The sequence below is a fragment of the Musca autumnalis genome, unplaced genomic scaffold (assembly GCF_047663935.1).
Source record: "Musca autumnalis isolate F117 unplaced genomic scaffold, ASM4766393v1 scaffold_2, whole genome shotgun sequence".
Taxonomy (NCBI): Eukaryota; Metazoa; Arthropoda; class Insecta; order Diptera; family Muscidae; genus Musca; species Musca autumnalis.
Window position 1 is genome coordinate 107,298,437 of NW_027411755.1, and position 20,807 is coordinate 107,319,243.

The following is a 20,807-nucleotide window of genomic DNA, read 5'->3' on the forward strand; positions in this document are numbered from 1 at the left end:
ACTATCGACTGATGATCAATTGCAGCTTTTGAGAAGAACCAGAAGCAGTACAACTTACGTACGCGACAACAAACATTCACTGTTGGGCAAGTAGTCTTCCGAAGAAATTTTGCACAGTCAAACATGGAAAAGCATTTTAACGCTAAATTGGCACCGGTCTTTTTGAAAGCTAAAATCCGCGAAAAGTTGGGTAGTCTTTATTATGTCCTTGGAATATGGACGGAAAATTGGTTGGAACGTTCCACGCGAAGGACATTCGCATATAAACGTACTTCTTCCTATTAATTCGCTATCAAATTTGAGCGAATTACTCGGTTTGTAATGTACGTTTATACACTTCGACCTGTTCTTTTTTGTTTTGGGGTCAATGTGAAACAAAAGTTTAAAATGTTCGAATTGTCATGCACATAATCATTTATGGAAACATTACACTTCAAAATAATCAACTGACATCTGATTGTTTAATAATTGAAAATCCATACCTCTAAAAAAACTCGCCCACTGTGCATTTAGTTCGCAGGTAATCCAAGTATTTCTTTCTCTTCCTTTTTTTTTGGTTCACTTTCACAACATTAGCCTGTACACTCCAGATTTCTTTTTATCAAGAACTTATTTTCGTAATCCAATTTATCGCCATCATCAAATCAATCTTTCGACAAAACCAGGGATATTTAAATATGATCAGCACCTTTCTGGTATCTTTTAGATAACCCATGAATATTAATTTTACAATCAAAAATTTTTTATAAACCTTTTTTTTAATTTTCTTCACTGCTGGTGATCACAATGTTTACAAGCCAAACAATTAGATCTCATTATGTTGACAGCTATAAAAAATGAGATCAAGCTATCTCAATTTTCACTGTTATGTTTTGATCGGTGATTCTGATTGCGTGGTGACTTCAATCTGTAGTTCGAGAAGTACAGGTTCGGCACTTGGCTAACAAACAATTTGTCTATCAAACATTGAATATTGGATCCAACAACATACGCACGCAAACATCCAAGAAATTAAATACATTTTAAACAATTAAAAGTATATTTTATACAACATATACGATTTTTGCATCTTTTATAAATGTGGTTATGGTAACGAATCTCAATATTATTCCATTCCAAATATCTACAACTTCAATACTAATTAGCTGCAACCTTGTTCTAAGCGACTGAATGTGGCAACATTAACAACTAGCTATAGTCCGGTCAAAATAGACATGCGTATAAGGGGGAAATCGCAAAAATTCCCACAAAGCTGAATTTTGGTGGAGAGCTAGGGTTAGCCATTAGAAGCAACGTCCTAAAAGTCCCCATCGATCCCATGTGTGCAAAACAAGTTATTCGGGGTCAAAGGTCATTTTTGGAGGCATTATTCAGTTTTTTTTAATTTTTCTCAAAAATGGTAAGACTTAGCAAAAGCCGGCTAAAGTAAAAGTTGTAGATTCAATAATTGTCTACAAGAGTGGTCTTTATGATACTTAAAAAATACTTACCATTTTCGAGATATCGCGATCTAAAGGTCAAATAAAAAATTAGCCGCGTAAGTACATTATGAGGCGAACCGGTTAAAGTAACGACACTATGTGGTAGATACTTCCGTAAGCTTTCAGACGATATCCACTTTGCAGGAATCGGATCAGTAGATCCGGGTCTAACCCGGTTTTTAAATTTGGCCTTTCGGGTCGAATAACCGGCGAACCGGATCCGCAACCGTTGAAAATTATACATTTCCGTAATCAGCGCAACAAACCTTACCTTCGGACAAAACTTGAAAAAAAATCGGAGAGTTTTCGTTGGGGTCGTTCCCTTTGGGCTTTCGATTACACATGTGGGTTAAATGGGCTATTTTTGCATAAAATGACTCTAACATTGAATAACTCTACTAAACAAGCTCCGATTTTGTTGGAATTTTTTTTAGAAGATAGCTATAATCTCGCTCTTCAAGAAAATATATATATTTTTGGGGGACAGACCCGCTTACTTCGCTTATTTTAGCCGGTTCGTCTGAATATGTGCATATTTCCCTTATAAGTGCATAAAAATCATGTGTTTTTTAGAACAGCTATATCTCAAGAATGGTTCCTTGTAGGAAAAAAATTATAAAGGTCAAACTTGTAGATAATTTTTCTGTCTACAATATTTACTTTAATCACTTTTTGATTAGGTCAACCGTTTTCAAAAAATAAATCCGAAAACCAAAAAACCCTTAAAATTTGACCTTTGACCCCGAATAATTTTTTTTGCACACATGGGATCGATGGGGACTTTTAGGACGTTGCTTTTAATGGCAAACTCTAGCTCTCCACCAAAATTCAGCTTTGTGGGAATTTTTGCTATTTCAATGTCTATTTTGACCGGACTACTAGTTTTCTATGTTTTATGCAAAAGTCAAGTTGACATACGAAAATGTAAGGACCACAAGTTGCAAAAGATGAAACATTAACTTCCTTTACAATCCAACATCCAAAGTGATAACATCGATTTTGTTGGAAAATATCTGTATATTCACTAAACATCATAAGATTTACGGTGAAATATTAATAATCATTATATACATTCAGTCTTCGATTTATAAATACTTCAAATATTTTGTTGAGTTAATTCAAGGTGAGCATAAAACATAATTTTCCGTGTAATATTCTGTGCTAAGAAAAGTGTTTCCTTAGCAATTCTGAACAAAAATTTTTTTGGATAAATCCAAATCCACATTTCCTCATACGAACTCCACTTTGGAAGAAGATTTCTATCACCTCAAGAATTCACACTGCCCACAGTGGACCAACTAAAATTCCTAGTAGAAGCCTAGAAAGCATATTTCGAATATTGAGAATCGCTTAAGCCTAACCCAAAACTACTAAAGGATGTCTGATGAAGTTTATGTTGTCTTATGAGATGTTGCCTATACGTATACTCTAACCTCGAACACATCCAGAATCTGTCACATCTAGCAAGCCACATAGATACCATGAATAAATTTTCCATATAAATAATGTCACGGATTAAATCGCATATGCATTGAAACAATCTCCCTAGTGCATAGAAAGCACCACCCAACATAGCCCATAGTGATATAATCCAATGATCAACCACCATTTTTATGCATGAGATACATTTTTCAAACATCTTGCAGCTACAGATACAAAAAATACGTAAATTTGCATCAAGAAACCATGCAACATGCGTGCACCTCATCCAATAATATCAGATCATCAACTGGTGTAGGAATCCAGATGTAACTTATTTAAGTATAAATTCCAATATTATCAATCAAACGTAATTTTTGAGTAATCAGATGTAACTTATTTAAGTATAAATTCCAATATTATCAATCAAACTTAATTTTTGAGTAATCAGAGCAAAAGTGTATTCCAGAGTATTTCGATCAGTGTAAGAGACAGTTCTCCGTGTGAATTAGCTTTCTTTTTGCAGCAGCAGCAACCATCAATGAGAATGCAGGAGGCCTTCTTCAGTCCAGTATTGATGGTAAGTTGTAAAAACAGCTGATATTGGATATTGGTTTATAATTGTTCTCTTACATTGATTATCTTTTTCAATTTATTGACAAGTAATGAGAACTCGTAATATAAACAAATAATTACTCTTCACTAGTTCTCACTAGTGTGGTAAATATTACTGCCGTGCAACAGTTATAAGTAATGTACTCAGTCGTATTATGATTTCTCATTACGTGTTGAAATATTAAAGTAAAACAAACAAAACAAAACACATACTTCTGTACATACATAATGTGCACGAAAGTTTGTAATCGATTTGTTTTTTTTTTTTTTTTTTGTATCTTTGTTTCCTTAAGCGTTTGATGCTTTTTGGAGAAAGCAAGATATTTTACATATTAACCCCTTAAGTGCTGATGATGATTTTTGTTTGTTATAAACTTTATTGGAAGAATTATTTTATTACATACAGTCCTATTGTCTGCTATTAGTTATCTATTTCCTTTTTATTAAGTATGAATTATGTCATGAATAAACCGATTTGTATATGCCTAAGTATGGCTTGGTAAATTAATCATCCCTGTTTTCTTGCCGAATGATGTGAAGGAGAAATATGTAAGTATTCTAGGGGTCCTTTTTTAACTATTAGCGCTAAGAGGACACTGGTCGGCGAGGGTTGTGAAGCGTATTCCCACAAAAAAACATCTGTGTGGATCTAAATAGGAAAAGACATAGATATATTTGCAGTTTTATCATTAATCCTTTATAAAACATGACTAATTTGGGGTAACTAAAAATTATTAGTCATCTGGCCCGCATATATTAAAGAAGTAATATTTCCATTTAAAATAAAAAGGGAGTCTATAATAATTTGATGTAGTGGGTAAAGATTTCTGAGGTGTTATAAATTATTTATTGAAAAATGTGCATCATATCCTTCGGGACACTACAACTTGTTAGTAGTTAATCCTTATTAAGAATAAAATTCATAATATATCATGATTTGTAACTATTTAGAAACTTCATTAGATTTTGAAAACATTTCTTTGCCACCTTACATTACATACCAAGTTGACTTTTGCGGTTTTAATATTGTTGATACTAACAAGTAAATCCTTATTATGAATAAAGTTAATCCTTATTAAGAATAAAGAGTCGTCCTTCATGATTGGCGGATGTTTCAGGAGCAAAGCGGGCAGCAAATATCGTACGTCTAGGTTTAATTATTTTCAAATTTATTGGACCTGGGGAATTGGGTGAACTACGGTTGTTTGATGATTTGGCGAATAAAAAGTGTTCGAAGCTTTTGAACATGATGGTGTTAATTCAGACGAAATAGCGTTAATTTCAGTTACTGTGGGGTTACTCTTTGATGGGGTATCGTAAATATTAATTTGCGGAATATTTAAGGCGTTAGAATTATGTTGTGGGACATCAGCAGCATTATCATAGGGTTCCTTCCTTTTTCGATCAGAAGCAGTTGGAGAATCAATGAATTGTTCAAGGCACGATTTTTTATCAAACATTGCTTTGTACTTTAGAAACCTGTCCAATAAGTTAAGGTCGAGACTGATTTTATGGAACTCCTCTCGAGTTTTCTTGAAGCATTAAAATAATTTTGGATCGTATACACGACATTTGCTGCAACACCACCGCAAGCCGTTATTACTAATTAATACATGAAAAGTATTCGTTTGGTTGTGTGAAAACAATTACTTGTCAAAATGTATGTATCGTGTAGTATAAAGGGGTTATGGCTATATCACACCATATGCTTCTTCACATGTATGACATCAGCTGGGGCTGGATTCTTATTCTATGAAAATTTGAAATGAAAAATATTTCTTTTATATATTTTTTCATTTGACAGTTTTTTTTCTTTATAAAAGTTTTCATTACACATTTTCATAGAAACAGAATTGAGCCCATGGTCTGTTTATTAGTATACCCAAAGTGACAACATACATGTGAAAAAGTATATTAGTTCGTGTACGTAATTGTGTGAGCGAACAACGTGATCCAATAGCTGGTATGAACATGGCATAAAAACTTGAAAATACTGAAATCGGGCAGTACTGTTCTGTGGAGGCTATATCAAAATGTGGACCTGAACTAACAAATTTCTGGGAAAAATTGTATGGCCCAAAGAAGATTAAATACTAAATTTCAGACATTTCGTTGTGCTAATGAGACAAACCTTGAAAGTGCCGAAAATCTGGCGGTACTATTACCAAACGTGGACCAATATAGTCCATTTTAAATACCAACTGTCCTAGGAGTAATATAAACTTCTGTACCAAATTATAAAGTTCTATCTTAAATATGTATTTCGAGCTTCATTGTGATTTTAACAGATGTACGGACAGACAGACATGGTTATATCACTTAGAATTTTATGCTGATCAAGAGAATATATAGAGATTTCTGAGTGAAATCGGACACTTTCTCAAAAAGAGGTTTTAATTTCCTTTATTAAATTCTTAAATTAAACAACAAAAGAAGTGCTAACAAATGCATTTTTTATTTGTTGGCAAAATAACAAATGTTTCACACTGGTAGAAAGAAAAAATTGAGCTGGCAAATTTTAAAAAAAATAAGACAAAATAGTAATTATTCGAATCCCCAAAAAGGACTTCAATCGTCATTTAATACAAAAATATTTCAAGATAAAACTGAAATGTGAAAATTGTCTTTTTTATTATGTTTTAAGACTTCGTCTTATCGAGCTATAAGATCTTCGTTAATCAATGAAAATAAAGACTATTTATTTAATTTTTCTACCCGACGTTTCACTGGGATTTTTCAACATCTTCAGGGGTAATTTTTATTAATCTGGCAACGACAACGAATATACATACAATAATTAGTTTTCATATTTTTACATTTAGTTTATTTTAGCATTAAGAAAATGTATTCTCACAAATAATCCTTCGTAAATTTTACATTTAAATTTAATTAATTGTAGGTAATTAACAATGTCCAACAACACCCGCCTTGCACACTGAAGGTCGTGGGTCCTTTATTAGATTTCGTTATATATCTTCCTACATAACAGTGGCTTTATGTGTACAATATATTGGGATCAAAACGATCTAACTTAGAAATATAATGCATTTAAAATATACTTTTTAATATAATTTATATTCAAAACTTTTCGTGGAAAGCTAGTGTCCAAGGGTAGTGGTGTAGGATATGACAGGGGACGATCCCCTTCCTACTATTGCTCTCACTTGTTTTGACTTATTTTATTTTTTTTTTTTTTTTTTTGTAGAAGTCCTACAAGTCTTCTGCTAGAAGTCCAACTGGTCTTCTCTTCTTCTTCTTGTGGTCTTCTATGAGAAATCGTACTGATCATCAACATGAAGACCAACATGTTTTCTACATAAGTCCTATGATCTTCTGTGAGGAAGCATACTGGACTTCAAAGAAGAGATTAGAACAACTTCCATTAAAAGACCTACTGGTCTGTCTACGTGTTGGCAGGTGCTCACTATGAAATTGGAATATTTAGATAAAATTTTTCATTCCACTCTTTCGGGTACAATTCCACAAAAGTTCAAAATGTGTGGGCTTATATTAAGTACTACAAACTTTTGGATTGGATCCAGTTTAAGACCTGGCCTTGAATTGCTTTCCCCATTTAGTACTTATGATCCCGCTTACACTTACATAAATTTAAAAGTTTTGTCATTTCCATTAAACAATCCAAAGAAGATTTTGTTACCATATTTCACATCAATGAACAAAACATGTCTACTTCAGAACCCTTATACTAGCATTAAAATTTGATGAAATATGTATGCAGAGAAATGCTTGGAGATCATGGTGATCACTCCTTGCATGTTAAATTATCGGCATTGCCTTCATTCACCGTCCACCTTGACAAGGATGTTATATTAATTTCAATGTCATGTCCCTCTGTCAGTGAAATCAATAGAGAGCTTTAAGGTAGGTTATTAAATTTTGACACATAATATTTATGCAATCTAATTGGTATATACAATTACCCTCGGAGTCGACTCCGGAGTCGTGAAAAAAACTGGCCTTGGGCTGGAATCGAAGGAAAAAAGGCTCGACTCCAAAGCCCTAGTTCACACGAGCGTTTCAATTACCTTGTTCGTATACGAATTAACACCTTTTTAACGACACCATTCGTCATTCACAGTAACATACTTAATTTGTTCTCACTTTTTGTTTCCTAGGGCTCAATTCTTGTTTTACGAAAATGTGAAATGAAAAATTTTATAAAGGAATAAACTGTCAAATGAAAAAAATTATAAAGAAAATATTTTTCATTTCAAATTTTCATAGAACAAGAATCCAGGGGCTGTTTTTTAAGGAAATGTAAAAAAACACACATAATATACACGAAATTATGCAAAACTGACAACCATGTTTCTTTCAACTGCACGTTTTACATTTGATGACACATTTCTCATATGTTTCTATTTTCAAAACGAGGACAATTTTTTTTAGTTCATATAAATTAATATGACATATTTTTTGGTTGAAACTTCCTTTAAAATCAGTAAACAGGAAGTATGAAAACATGAGCTATGTTGCTATGTATTAGATACCATGTCGTATGAACGGGTTAATTCGTGTTCGTAATTGTGTGAGCCAATGACGTACTTCGGTTTAAACATAGCATAACAATTTGTTGTCTGTTATGATGGAATTTACATACTGGGGAAAATTGCTTTGGACTGTTGAAAGGGTGTAATTTCTTTTAGAATAGAGTGTTCATCCGAACTTCATTCCATCAGAAACGATGTACGCGGGGGTCATGTACATTTACATCATGTTACTAAAGGCCTCCTATGGCTCCACAAAGTTCCATTTACATTGACTATATTTGTTGCCAATATGGCTAGTAAAATTCAGGATATTACAAATACATGAACTTGCCCCATCCAAACATTGATGGTATGGAGAAAATTTGCTACGCCTCTCTGTATCCCTTGATACCAATACAGAAATACGTTCTGGTTCAGGCACATTGTTTTGAGCGATTAAGAGTAATTTTTAGGGAAGTTTCATAACTCTTTTTGTTCACATAGAGGTCTTTTCATTTACAATATTAAGAACCTGACAAGAGTGCCACCGTGGTGCAGTGAAAAGTACGCAGGCTCTCCTTGCAATTTGAATGTACCTAAGATCGCAGTTAACAACATTCTAGAACAAATGGACTTTCTATGCCATATTCAGGGGATACGTATATTTTATTAAAAAAATTAAATTAAAATCTAATCTTCATGAAATTATAATTTACTTACATTGAATAAAATATATTTTACATGAATGTTTTTGTCAAGAAGCACACTTAATAACAACACAACTTAAAATTAGAATCACAGATCGATTACACTATATTGCAACGCGATAACTAATGCTAATGCTATCTGTATCTTCTTTAGCGTTCGTTGTCCTCTCTATATATATGTATATATATTTTTTTTTGAATACTCAAACTATCTATTCGTCTGCTCCGTCGGAAAAGGTCGTAAGTCCCTCTCAATAAATTTTTCAGGAGGAAGAAAAAACATTTCAGCGTTTTCTGTATTAAAAATTTTATTATGGTGGTAAAGGCAGTATTTTTCGTTTATTTATTCCGCTTCAGTACCTGTACTTTGTTTGATAAAATTCCGTCGCGTTTGGGAGATAATTGTATGTCTTTGGACTTACGACCTTTTTCTTGTACAGTTTTGTATTTTTGTAGGGACTTACGACCTTTTCCTACAATTTACGGACGTTTTTAAAATAAAATATTTATACTTTACAAAACAATGTGTAAAGGGTATTATAAGTTTGTTTTGTTCAATATTCGTGTAACATCGCGAAGTATTCGTCGTTTGCCATTTTTTCATATCTTGACGAGATAAAGCGATCTAGCTATGTGTGTCCGTCCATCCATTAACAATTGTAATAAAACTCCAGGCCTCAATTTTGGATCGATCATCACGAAATTTTGTGGAGAGGTCGAGTTCCGACCAGAAGTGACCCCATTAGATGTTAGTTATGATCGAAAGGTGTGAAATGGACCAAACCCGCAATTTTTACCTGACTTTGTAGCTGTCCTGTAGGTCGCAGTAATATTCCGATCGGCGCGAAATTTTAAGAATGAATTGAGTTTAAGACAATGAATAAGCTTGCAATTTAACATGGTGATGAGGTAATTATTAGCGGGTTTAATGGACCAAAACTTTTGTGTGAAATCTAATATATAAAAGACAATGTGTGTATGTTTGTATGTTCCGCATAGACTCAAAAACGGCTAAACCGATGTTTTTTGAAAATTTCAGAGAATATACAAGGAACAACCGAGGTGAAAATTGGCTTTATATTTTTTGAATTTCGGAGGGGGTGGGGGCAGGCCCTATTTTTAAAAAAACGCTTTTTTGCAAAAGTTATGAAAGTATTGGTCAGAAAATTAATTTGCGAGGCAACGGTTGTTGAATCTCCGACCCTAAGTACTTATTCCATGTAATTTTCAGATTATGCACAGGGATGTCCCTTGGTGGAAGTAGGCTATATATTTTGTTGAATTTCGGAGGAGCGGGATACACCTGTGCCCTATTTTTTAAATGCGCTATATATAAAACTTACGAACGATTCCGTTTCCCCAATCCTGGGTACATATTTTAGCAATAAGACCCGACCAGAGTAAAATTCTAAGTCGGTATAACCATGACCGTCTGTCCGTCTTTTGAAATTAAGATATAGCTCGCAATTTTTAAGATAGATCTCCGTGATTCGGTATAGAAGTTTCTATTACTTCTAGGATGTTTGGTATTGACGCCTTCATAGAACGGTACCTACCGATTTCCGAATTTAACGACGTTCTTACTTGTTATTGATATTCACTTGCATATCCCAACTAATTTGCGATGCAAAAAATTCAATTGACATAAGAAAAGGTAACATAAACTGTTTCAAGGGCCAGCAACATGGACCGGTTCAGCTAATATTTAATACAAAACATGACACGTTCTACTTACGACCTTGCATTTTTGCCCTACGACCTTTTCCTTGCAATATAGAAATTATCACATTTTTGTTCAAAAGTTTTGTCCACAGGCTCCGCCAAATATCATCCGATTATCATCCAAAGGTGTAGGCTAGTTCTTTACATTGTACCCCAACCATGGATGACGGTAAACATTATATCTGAACTACATTAGCTGTAGTATTCTTTTAAAGTATAAATTTTCTTGTGGACTTACGACCTTTTCGTACTCAAATTTGTACGTTTTGTGGACTTACGACCTTTTCCGACAGGGGCAAAACATATAGAAAAACGCGATATACTACCATTTTCCTTGTATCATACGACGTGTTTTGACTTGTACTATCATCCCGCAACAAAAACGCGGTTTCCAAAAAAAGTGGACTTACGACCATTTCCGACGGAGCAGACGTATTGTGTATATTTTCCTTTCTTTGTTTTCCCTGTTTAATGTTTTGAAGTTTTCAAAGTTTGCCTTGTGTCCAGTCTTTAATATGTTTTGAGACAGTGCAGTTTTCGGTGTTCCTTTTTCTATATATGTTTTGCGTTCCCCCATTCTCTTTGTTGTTGTACAATTGAGAGTGAGTTGGCCTGGAGTGGACTGTATCTTTCGATGCGGTTTAGCGGTGGCAACTCCCCCAGTTGCAAAATTAGCGGCTGAGTAGAAGGTTTAAAATAGGGCTGCTCATACAACTACAAACATATTTTGTTATTGTGTTGTTTTGAAACACAAACATTTTGATAGTGTCCCAACATACCGTTCTGTCTGATTTTATAAAATTTACGAACAAAAAATTCGTATAAATACATTCTTCAATTACAAGGATAAGCTAATAATTAGCATAAACATGCATTATTTGCAAGAAAATCAAGTTTCGTTTATTCTCAAGTGGCTACACAAGAATTTATAATTCAAATATGATGTTTTTTCGAGTATGTTGGGTTGTCTTGTGTAATGGAAAAAAGGTTATTGAAAATTTTCATTTTAAAAACAAAAGCTCTCTTTTTTAATTGTGCGAGTGAGCAAATTGACACACACCGACAGCAGAAGGGCGCCCTTGTTTTGTTATTGTTTTTATACCCTCAGCATTTATGCTAACGAGGGTATATACACTTTCATACGGGCAAAATGTGCCTCATCGAAATAATGGTTTTAGACCCCAAGTATGTTTGGACGAAATGTGTTACAGACAATTTGGAGTCGATTGAGCAATGTCCGTCCGTCTGTCTGTCTGTCTGGCTGGCTGGAGCGCACGATAACTCTCGAACGGATGAACCGATTCGGTTCAAATTTTGACTTTCGTAATATTTTGCCCAAACTTAGTTTAAGTTCGAAGATGAGCTATATCGGTCCACTCCTTCCGGTACCTCCCCCACAAAAGTTCGAAAATGTTCGGAAAATTTGTGCGCGCGATAACTCTTGAAGGGAGTAACCGATTTGGTCCATACTTTGCCCATCGTGGAGCGTGTACCAGACTTAGATCAGGTTTTAATATGGACTCAATCGGTCCACTCCGTCGGGTACCTCCCACAAAAAAATTTGGAAAAGTTCAGTTTGGGACCATCTCGCGAATCGCTTTGATTTTTGCTTTAGAAACTTGTATTCACTGCCCTCCATACGACGGTATAAGTTTCATCAGGGGCAAGTCCATACTTCCTGAGAAAATAGCCTGATAGTTGCAAAAAACCCCTATGACACCGTGTGAGGAGGTTGGAGGGAAAAATAACTCTCGAACAGGTCTGCCGATTCGGTCCAAAGTTTGTCCTTAGTAATATTTTGACCAAACATAGTTTAAGTTCGAAGATAAGCCATATCGGTCCACTCCTTCAGGTACCTCCCCCACAAAAGTTCAAAAATGTTCGGAAAAATTGTGCGTACGATAACTCTTGAAGAGAGTGGCCGAATTGGACCATACTTTACACATCCTAATATATCTACCAGATATAGATCAGGTTCAAATATGGACTATATTTGTCCACTTCATCCGGTACCTCCCACACAAAATTTCGGATACATGTTCACTTTAAGACCTGCTTTCGAATCACTTTAATTTTTGTTGAAGCAACTTGCATTCGCTGCCTCAATTGCGATGGTAAAAGTTGTTTCAGGGGAAAGTCCATAATTCTTGAGCAAACATCCCTGAAGTTGTAAAAAACCCCTATGGTACCATATGTAGTGGCTGGAGATCCTTTCTTTTTAGTATCTCCTCCGCAAAAATTTTGATCTTTAATCCTAATCAACATTTTTGTCAGTTCAAACGCCCAAAATTTTTAAAACTCCCTATATACATGCGTTTTTTGGGAAAAAATTGTTTCAATACACACAGGGTGAGGGTATATCTCTGTCGGCAAAGCCGACTGATACTTTTTTACTTGTTCTATTGGTGTTTTAACGTAAGAGAAAAGTCTGATTAGCGTTGTGGGCAAAACATATGTTGTTTACGTTGTTTATTGTCGTTCTTATGCTTTTGTTATCCGTTAAAACAGGGGCTGGATTCTTGTTCTATGAAAATTTGAAATGAAAAATATTGTTTATATGTGTTATATCTGGCCAATTTTATGTTGTATCCTTATGTTGTTGGTTTAGCTGTTTGACCTTTGGTTATTTAAGCAAATAATACAAACGATTTATTACTGTTTCATCCCGAAGTTTAATCGCTATTTGGCGAGGTAATTGTCTACTTAATAAAAATACAATTTTACAATTACATTTTGCAAAAAACGCCAAGATAGTAAGCCAAGTTGTACTTACAATATTAAGATATTAATGCGCGTTACATTAATTCTATACTAATTTAACATACAAACAATTAACACGACTTAAGAACTAATATCACAGCTAGTTTACGTTATTGCGATTCCATAACTTGGGCTTATATTGTCAATATTTTCTTTTAAGTTGATTGTCCCGCCAATATTTTGTTGTATTCTTAAGGTTCCTATTAACATTCATAATTCCTTTCTTTATCTAATATTTTGACATTGTCAAAATCTGTTGAGTGACCTGTGTGTAGGGCATGTGGCGCCAAAGCTGTTGTTTCTTTTTTTTTCTTTTCAATGTCCATTTTATGCTTTCTTATTCTAATGCTCAGTGATCTCTTTGTCGTGCCAATGTATATTTTATTTCAATCGTCATTTGTTTTTGCTTTGCATTGGATTTAATAGATATTATTTTTTTGTTTGTCAATTGGGGCTTTCGTACGTAGCAAAATAAAAACTACTGTATACGAAAATGTTATTATGACAGGTCTCGTAAATTTTGAAAAAAAGGACATTTAAAAAATGTGTTGAAAACATCATAATTTTAAGAAAAAATAGAAAACATGAATGAGAACAAAAAATATAACATAAAATAGATGTTTAAAGGAAAGAACATTATTTTTCCAACAAAAAAATATGAAAATATGAACTATGTTGGTATAAAGTATTTACCATGTCGTATGAACCGGTTAATTCGTATACGTAATTGTGAGAGCGAACAATGTAATAAAAGTACTGGTATAAACATTAGGGCTATAACCAAAAAATACCACGACAATATTGTCCTGACAACGAAAACGCATGTTTTAGTTCGATTTGGCGAAAAAAGTTTCCGCACCGACCGCGATTACTAAAGCCCTTCTGATATTTTTTTCTATATAAAAATTTAAATTTGCTTCGTTTGAATAAATATTTATAGAAAACAAACACGGTTCTCACAGGCAAAGTCATTAAAAACTGTCTGTAACTTTCGCGAATTCATTGCAAATGACCACATATTCTCTTGTCTGATAGGTACAATAAATATAAACATAAAATTGGCGAGTTTATAAAGAAAAATTAAAAATTGCAATATTGTCGAAGGTGCATTAAATGCTCTGAAATATCGCGATTTGATAACAAATTGGTGCAGAATCATTTGATATTGAATTTAAATTAGATTAAAACTATTAATAAGTTATTACAAAAAGCGTATATGTCATTATAACAAATAAAATTTAATAATGCAATACTGAATTTCCATGCATTTGGTTCGCGATAGAAAAAAAATTATACCACATTTCATAGTAGTTTTTCATGCTCTATACGGCTTTGGGGTGGTATTTTTGATATTTGCAAAAATTGCAAACAAGTTGTAACCCTAATGAACATGACATTAATTGGAAAGCTGTTGCTTCTCAGAATGCTCGTTATGGTAGTGTTGTTTTTATTATGGAACTGACTGTCGCTGATGGTAAAAATTCTGTAGATTAGACTTTTTGCTGTATTTATAATTTGTGATTTTGGTTGCGTCGCGTTGTAGTTAATTATTCGCCCAGAAGAAGTATTTTTAGTATACCAATCAATAATTATTTTGTCATAGTTTCTTTCCAATTTAGCGTCCAGATATGATAAAATTTCCTCCTTTTCCATTTCTATCGTAAAATGTATTTTATTATGGTATCTGGTTAAAGCTGTTAATATTTTATCCTCATTATTTTTACCCTCTTTATTAATAATTGCTAAAATATCGTATACATATGTATTTAACATGTATTTCATATTTATGTCCATAGTTGTAGCTCAGCTAACGTGTCGTCGAGATGTTTATCTAATACTATATCTGCGATTGTCGGTGACAGAGGGTTTCCCATAGGCTTTCCAAATATTTGGTTATACATTTTATCGTCAAATGCGAAGTAATTGTTGTCCTTTAGACAAAATTGGAAAATTTGGAGGAAGACTTTCTTTGGAATCTCCATGTATTTTCTTATATGGTCCCATTTTTCCATTATGATATGACCGGAATATTCGTGAAGAGTGAAACTGCGTCAAAGGAAACTAGAACATCTGTTTCAGCTGATTTCAAATCTTTAAGTTCTTTCTTCAATTGAGTGGGGTTCTTTATGTTGTACTGTTCAGATATAATATTTTTCAGAATTTGACCGTGGAATTTATATAAATTGTAACATGGAACATTTAGAGAAATTTTGGAAATTCATAGATACGGGGAGCGTTTGCCGCTGAGCAATGTAGTCTCTTCTTGTCAAATTGGCTGATATATTTATTTTTATGCATTTCTAGAACTAATTGGATATTTATTTTTTGTAATCTGCTTGTTGGATCATTTCTCATAACTTTATAGGGTTTTTATCTTGCAAAAGGGTTTCCATTTTACTTGTGTAGTGTTTCCTAAACATTGCTACCGTTTTGTTACCCTTATTTGCTTGTACTATCATAATTTCTTTATTGGCTTTGAGGAAATTTTTTGTTCTCTTATATATTGTAGAAATGAATTTTTCTATTGGAGTTTCCTTTTTGTACCTTTAAAAGTTGTTGACTCTGTTGGCTATTTTAGTCCTACATATTTCCTTCTCGCTTTCTTCTAAATCCATTATGCATTGTTCATATTCAGATTAAAATCTGGCGGAACATTTGGATTAAAACCTGGTGGAACATTGTTTGAAGTGCTATTTTTGTGGCTTGATATAATGTTTCGGTTGGCGGTGTTTTGAGGTATATTAGGTAATTTTAGTGGCTTTGGATGACTGTTCTGAAAATTAGGGTAAGGCAAAATATCAGAACAAGGATTAAATGAATGACCTACAGTATAAAAATTCGATGGTAAGTTACCAGTATTTTGATGAGAATTAGTACACGGCTGTGGGATGTTATTATTGTGATTTAACGGGTTGGTATTACTGTGATTTAATGGGTTGGTATTATTTTGCATTTGGCTTTGGTTACCATGCCTAGAGCAATTATTTGGATAACTTTATTCATGTCGTTATAATTCATGTGTAGCGGTTGTGGGCTGCCCGTATTGGGTGATGTTGTAGAAAAGGTAGGTGACAGATCACTGTTTCTATAGGGGGTATAAGTTTCTGCTTGAGAACCTACCTGAGTGAAATTAACTTTGAACTGATTTTTTGCAGCACTTCGAGTGGTTTAAAGCTTAAATATAGCACCCTTACCTCTATAACTTGTACCTTTTGCTGGGGGTGGGTTTGAAGACAAACTATAATTCCTATTAATTACACTGCTCAACAAAATTGAAAAAGTTGAATGTTTCAGACGAAGTTGCAGTTGTTTCTAGATGAAATCGGCGAGTTATTTTTAAATCCGGTCCCGGTTTTTCTCCATCAGCTCTTGTTTTTGAGATATAGCTCAAAATCGTTTTTTACGAGTTTAACCCAGACTTTCGTTATTTTCGGATACAAACAAATATTTTTTTTGTGGGTTTTTGGACATTAATATATTAAGGAGATGTTGTACGCTCGATACAAATCGTTTTTGAAATAGTTATGGTGAGTATATATCAAAAAAATATAGAAAATATACGACAGACCTTGTAAAAATTGCTTATTTTGAGTATTTTAAGCTGTAATTACGTCATCGGGGGAAGTCATAGGATCTTCATATGGCAATGCGGATATGCTTAGGGTGTCTACTATATAGTCCAGTATTCAAATATATAATATAAAGTTCATAGCGCCCATGATTCGGTCATAACCTAAAAATCATCATGACGAGTTTTTGGTTATGGTAGAATCATTAGCGCTATGAACTTTATATTATATATGTATACTAGCTGACCCGGTCCGCGTTGCTGGCCCGTTGTTTGGGTTCTCCGTGTAAACTTTAATTATCTATCCAGTATTGATACACCCATAATTAGGCATCTCTCTAGAAACTTCATAATATAAATCAATGTTTTGACATAAATTCCATATAATGGTATCCCCCAAATTTAAGATATAAAATCTCTTTTATTATACCCTTCACCATAAATCGACAGTTTAAAGCACTTTGTGACCCACATATAATGGTCGGTGCACGTCAATTAACATTGCTATATATTGGATTGTTGGTCTCGGTTGGGGTCGTAATTAGTACTGCAAAGAATTGTTGGTATAGGTCCACGTTTTGATATAGCTCCCATAGAACGGTACCGGCTGATTTTCGCTATTTTTGAGGATTTAACATCATTATCACACCGACATGGCTGAAATCTGGTTTTAATATATTTTAAAGAGGAGAGCATAAATATTCGTATCGACCGAAAGACACGCCTTTTTATTTGCGCTCGGTATGTAACAGTAATAGGTTCACGTTTTGATATAGCTCCCACTACCTCCCGATTTTCGATAGTTCAGAGATATAGCCACTGTTCAGTATACGTCCTCATTTTGATATAGCTCCCATAGAACCTCATTCAGCCCGATCGAACGTACCACCTTTTTTCTTCGCGCTCTATATGCAATAGTGGTAAAATACCCCTCAGCGAAATGTATGTTCCTTCGGGATATGTATGGCAACATTTATATAATTCATAAAAAAATTACTTCTATAAATTGTAGTTGTTATTATCGAGATTTTGCTGTATTTAAAAAATGTATCTTTACCTAGCTATTCCAAGGACTGAAATCAATGCTCATGAAGTTTCACTTCCCACATTTTGAGATTTTATCCGTAATTATAATATTTTCAAAAATCGAACACGATCGCGGTATTCTGATTCCAATGATGGTATTGTATGGTATATCAATAACTTTGTCGGATTTCCAATGGATCTTTCTGGAATTTCGATCTTGTGACATCTCAAGTTATCCGGATTTTACTGTATTCCAAAATGTGGAGTTGATCGCGCTGTCCCACTTATTGTTTAGTGTTCAGCGTTTATAGCGTTTTTAGGCACGCTTACAAAATTATGTATATTATCTGAAATAATAAATGTTTGCAAATTTTGTGATGACCGCGATATTTCACTTTTGGCGATATTTCACTTCCGCGAAGACCATTCAGGGTCAAGACAGTAATTACAGTAGTATTGCAAACAATCTGTAAACAATACGTTCAAAAATATCATGGACTTCAGATTAAAAAAAAATTTTTTGAAGGAGAACCTCCGGTCACTACACTTAGCCGTATTAAAATAGCTCACGACCGCGCTATCCCACTTGTTCAAGCTAGTGTTTATATCATTTTTTTGTCACGCTTACTAAAATTACGTATATTAATTGAAATAATACATTTTTGAAAACTTTGTGATGACCGCGATCATTCAGGGAAAACAATCTGTAAACAATACGTTCAAAAATATCAAAGATTTCAGATTTTCTTAAAAACATTGTGGGGGAGGACCACCGGTCACTACTCCTAGCCGTATAAAAACAGCTTACGACAGTTCTAATTAATTGAAATAATACATTTTTGAAAATTTTGGGATGACCGCGATTTTCACTTCCGCGACGACCATTCAGGGTCAAGACTGTAATTACCATAGCATTGCAAAAAATTTGTAAACAATATATTAAAACGTATCTTGAATTTTGCGGTTTTCTTAAAAAAATTGTGGGGAGGACCACCGGTCACTACACTTAGCGTGATAAAAAATAGATTACGATCTATCTCAGACCTAAAAAATCCACATACAAAATTTCATAAGATTTCCCAATCGATTTTTCGGAATTTCTATATAGTGACATCTCAAGTTATCGGGATTTTACTGTATTCCAAAATATGGCGTTGACCGCGTTATCCCACATATTGAAGCCAGTGTTTTAGCGGTTTTGTAGTCACGCTTACTAAAATTAGGTATATTATCTGAAATAATACATTTTTGAATAATTTGGGATGACCGCGATATTTCACTTCCGCGACGACCATTCAAAAAAATATATAGCCTATTTTCACCACCGGCGTTCCCTGTACATTATCTGAATTTTTCAAGAAAATCTATTCAGCCATTTTTGAGTCTATTCGGAACATACAAACATACAAACATACTAACATACACACATTGCCTTTTATATATTAGATGTACACTTGACTATGTAGTAGACACCTTAAGCACACCCGGTATGCAATATGAAGATCCTATGACATCCCCTGATGACGTAATTACTGTTTAAACTACTCAAATGACGCAATTTTTACAAGGTCCGTTGTATGTCTTCTATATTTCTGAAACAAAAGTCGTGTTGACCAGTCTAATTGACGCCCTGTTTTTGTAATTAATTTTTGCTCGTTCGTCTATATTCGTAATAATTTAGGCCTCCATAGCTCTTCCCCCAGAAGACATACATACCAAATTTTTCGTATACCCTTTCCATATATCGTTAAGAATTCCTTATTTAAAAATCAACGCACTAATTTTGCCCTAAAGCGACTAAATCGATCTACAAAATTTGACAATTCATGTGTTTACAAAAACAAAAAATTAAAATGTTTTGTATATGAATATGGTACCGACCAATCTAAACCCCTTATTACAAACCTATGTCACTTATTACAAATCTATGTCATTAGAAAACAGTAGTAATTTTATTGCTACTATAATAAAGTCTATAAATAAATAGTTACTGTTTGCCTGCTTCAAGTCGTAACTACTTATTTAACTACCTATTCGTTTTTGTGGCAAAAAAAAAAAAAATAACTACAGAAATCAAGATACAGCTCGCAATTTTTAAGATAGAACTTTTTAACTTGGTATAGAAGTTGCTATTACTCTAAGGATGTTTGGTATTGCAAATGGGCTATAACGTTTTGATAAAGCCCCCATAAAACGGTACAACCCAATTTTCGGTCTTTCGAAGGCTTTAGCCTCACTATCACACCCAAATGGCTGAAATTTGTTACTTCGTCTTCGTTGGGGGTATAAAACTTCCAACGAGAAATTTTTCGGTATAGCTTTCATATAGCCCCCATAGAACGGTACCTCCCAATTTCCGGTATTTTGAAGGTTGTGTGGAATTGCCTAAAAATTGCCGGAACGAGCAATTTTTTTCCATTTCCATTCCCCTTACGTGTGCCTCTTACAAACAGGGACTTTTCGCAAGTAAACTTGCTTAATGTAAATTGGGAATACAACAAAATAATTAACAATTCATAAAACAAGGCAATAATTCCAAATATTTATTCCCTAACCAATCAATTCCGACACTTGTTTATATTTAAATTTACTTGGCTAAAACTCAAATTGTATGTGAAAAAGTTGCCGTAACTTAAAATCGGCATTTTAGGGATAAAAACCGTCAAATCGGCATTTCTGGTTTTTTGGACTAAAAATCGTCAAAATGCGGATAAATCGGCAAATCTGGCATCACTAGTTGTGGCTGCAATAATCCACCTAAATGGCTGAAATTTGGTATTTGGTCTTCAATTGGGTTATTAAACGTTCCTTACGAAATTTGTCGGTATAGGTCCACGCCTTCATATAGCTCCCATAGAACGTACCTCCCGATTTTCTATGTTTTGAAGGTTGTGGCCTCAATATTCCCCAGAAATGGCTGAAGTTTAGTATTTTGTCTTCGTTAAGGGTATAAAACTTTCCCTCAGTACAGGTCCACACCTTAGTACAGCCCCCATAAAATGGTACCTCCCAATTTTCG

General features: G+C 34.0%; 1 protein-coding gene across 2 annotated transcripts in view; it reads left to right on the forward strand.

Annotated features, from left to right (window-relative positions):
- dpr19 (defective proboscis extension response 19) overlaps positions 1-20,807 on the forward strand; it is a 319,322-nt gene that overhangs the window by 269,741 nt on the left and 28,774 nt on the right. The gene's annotated exons all lie outside the window — the stretch shown is intronic.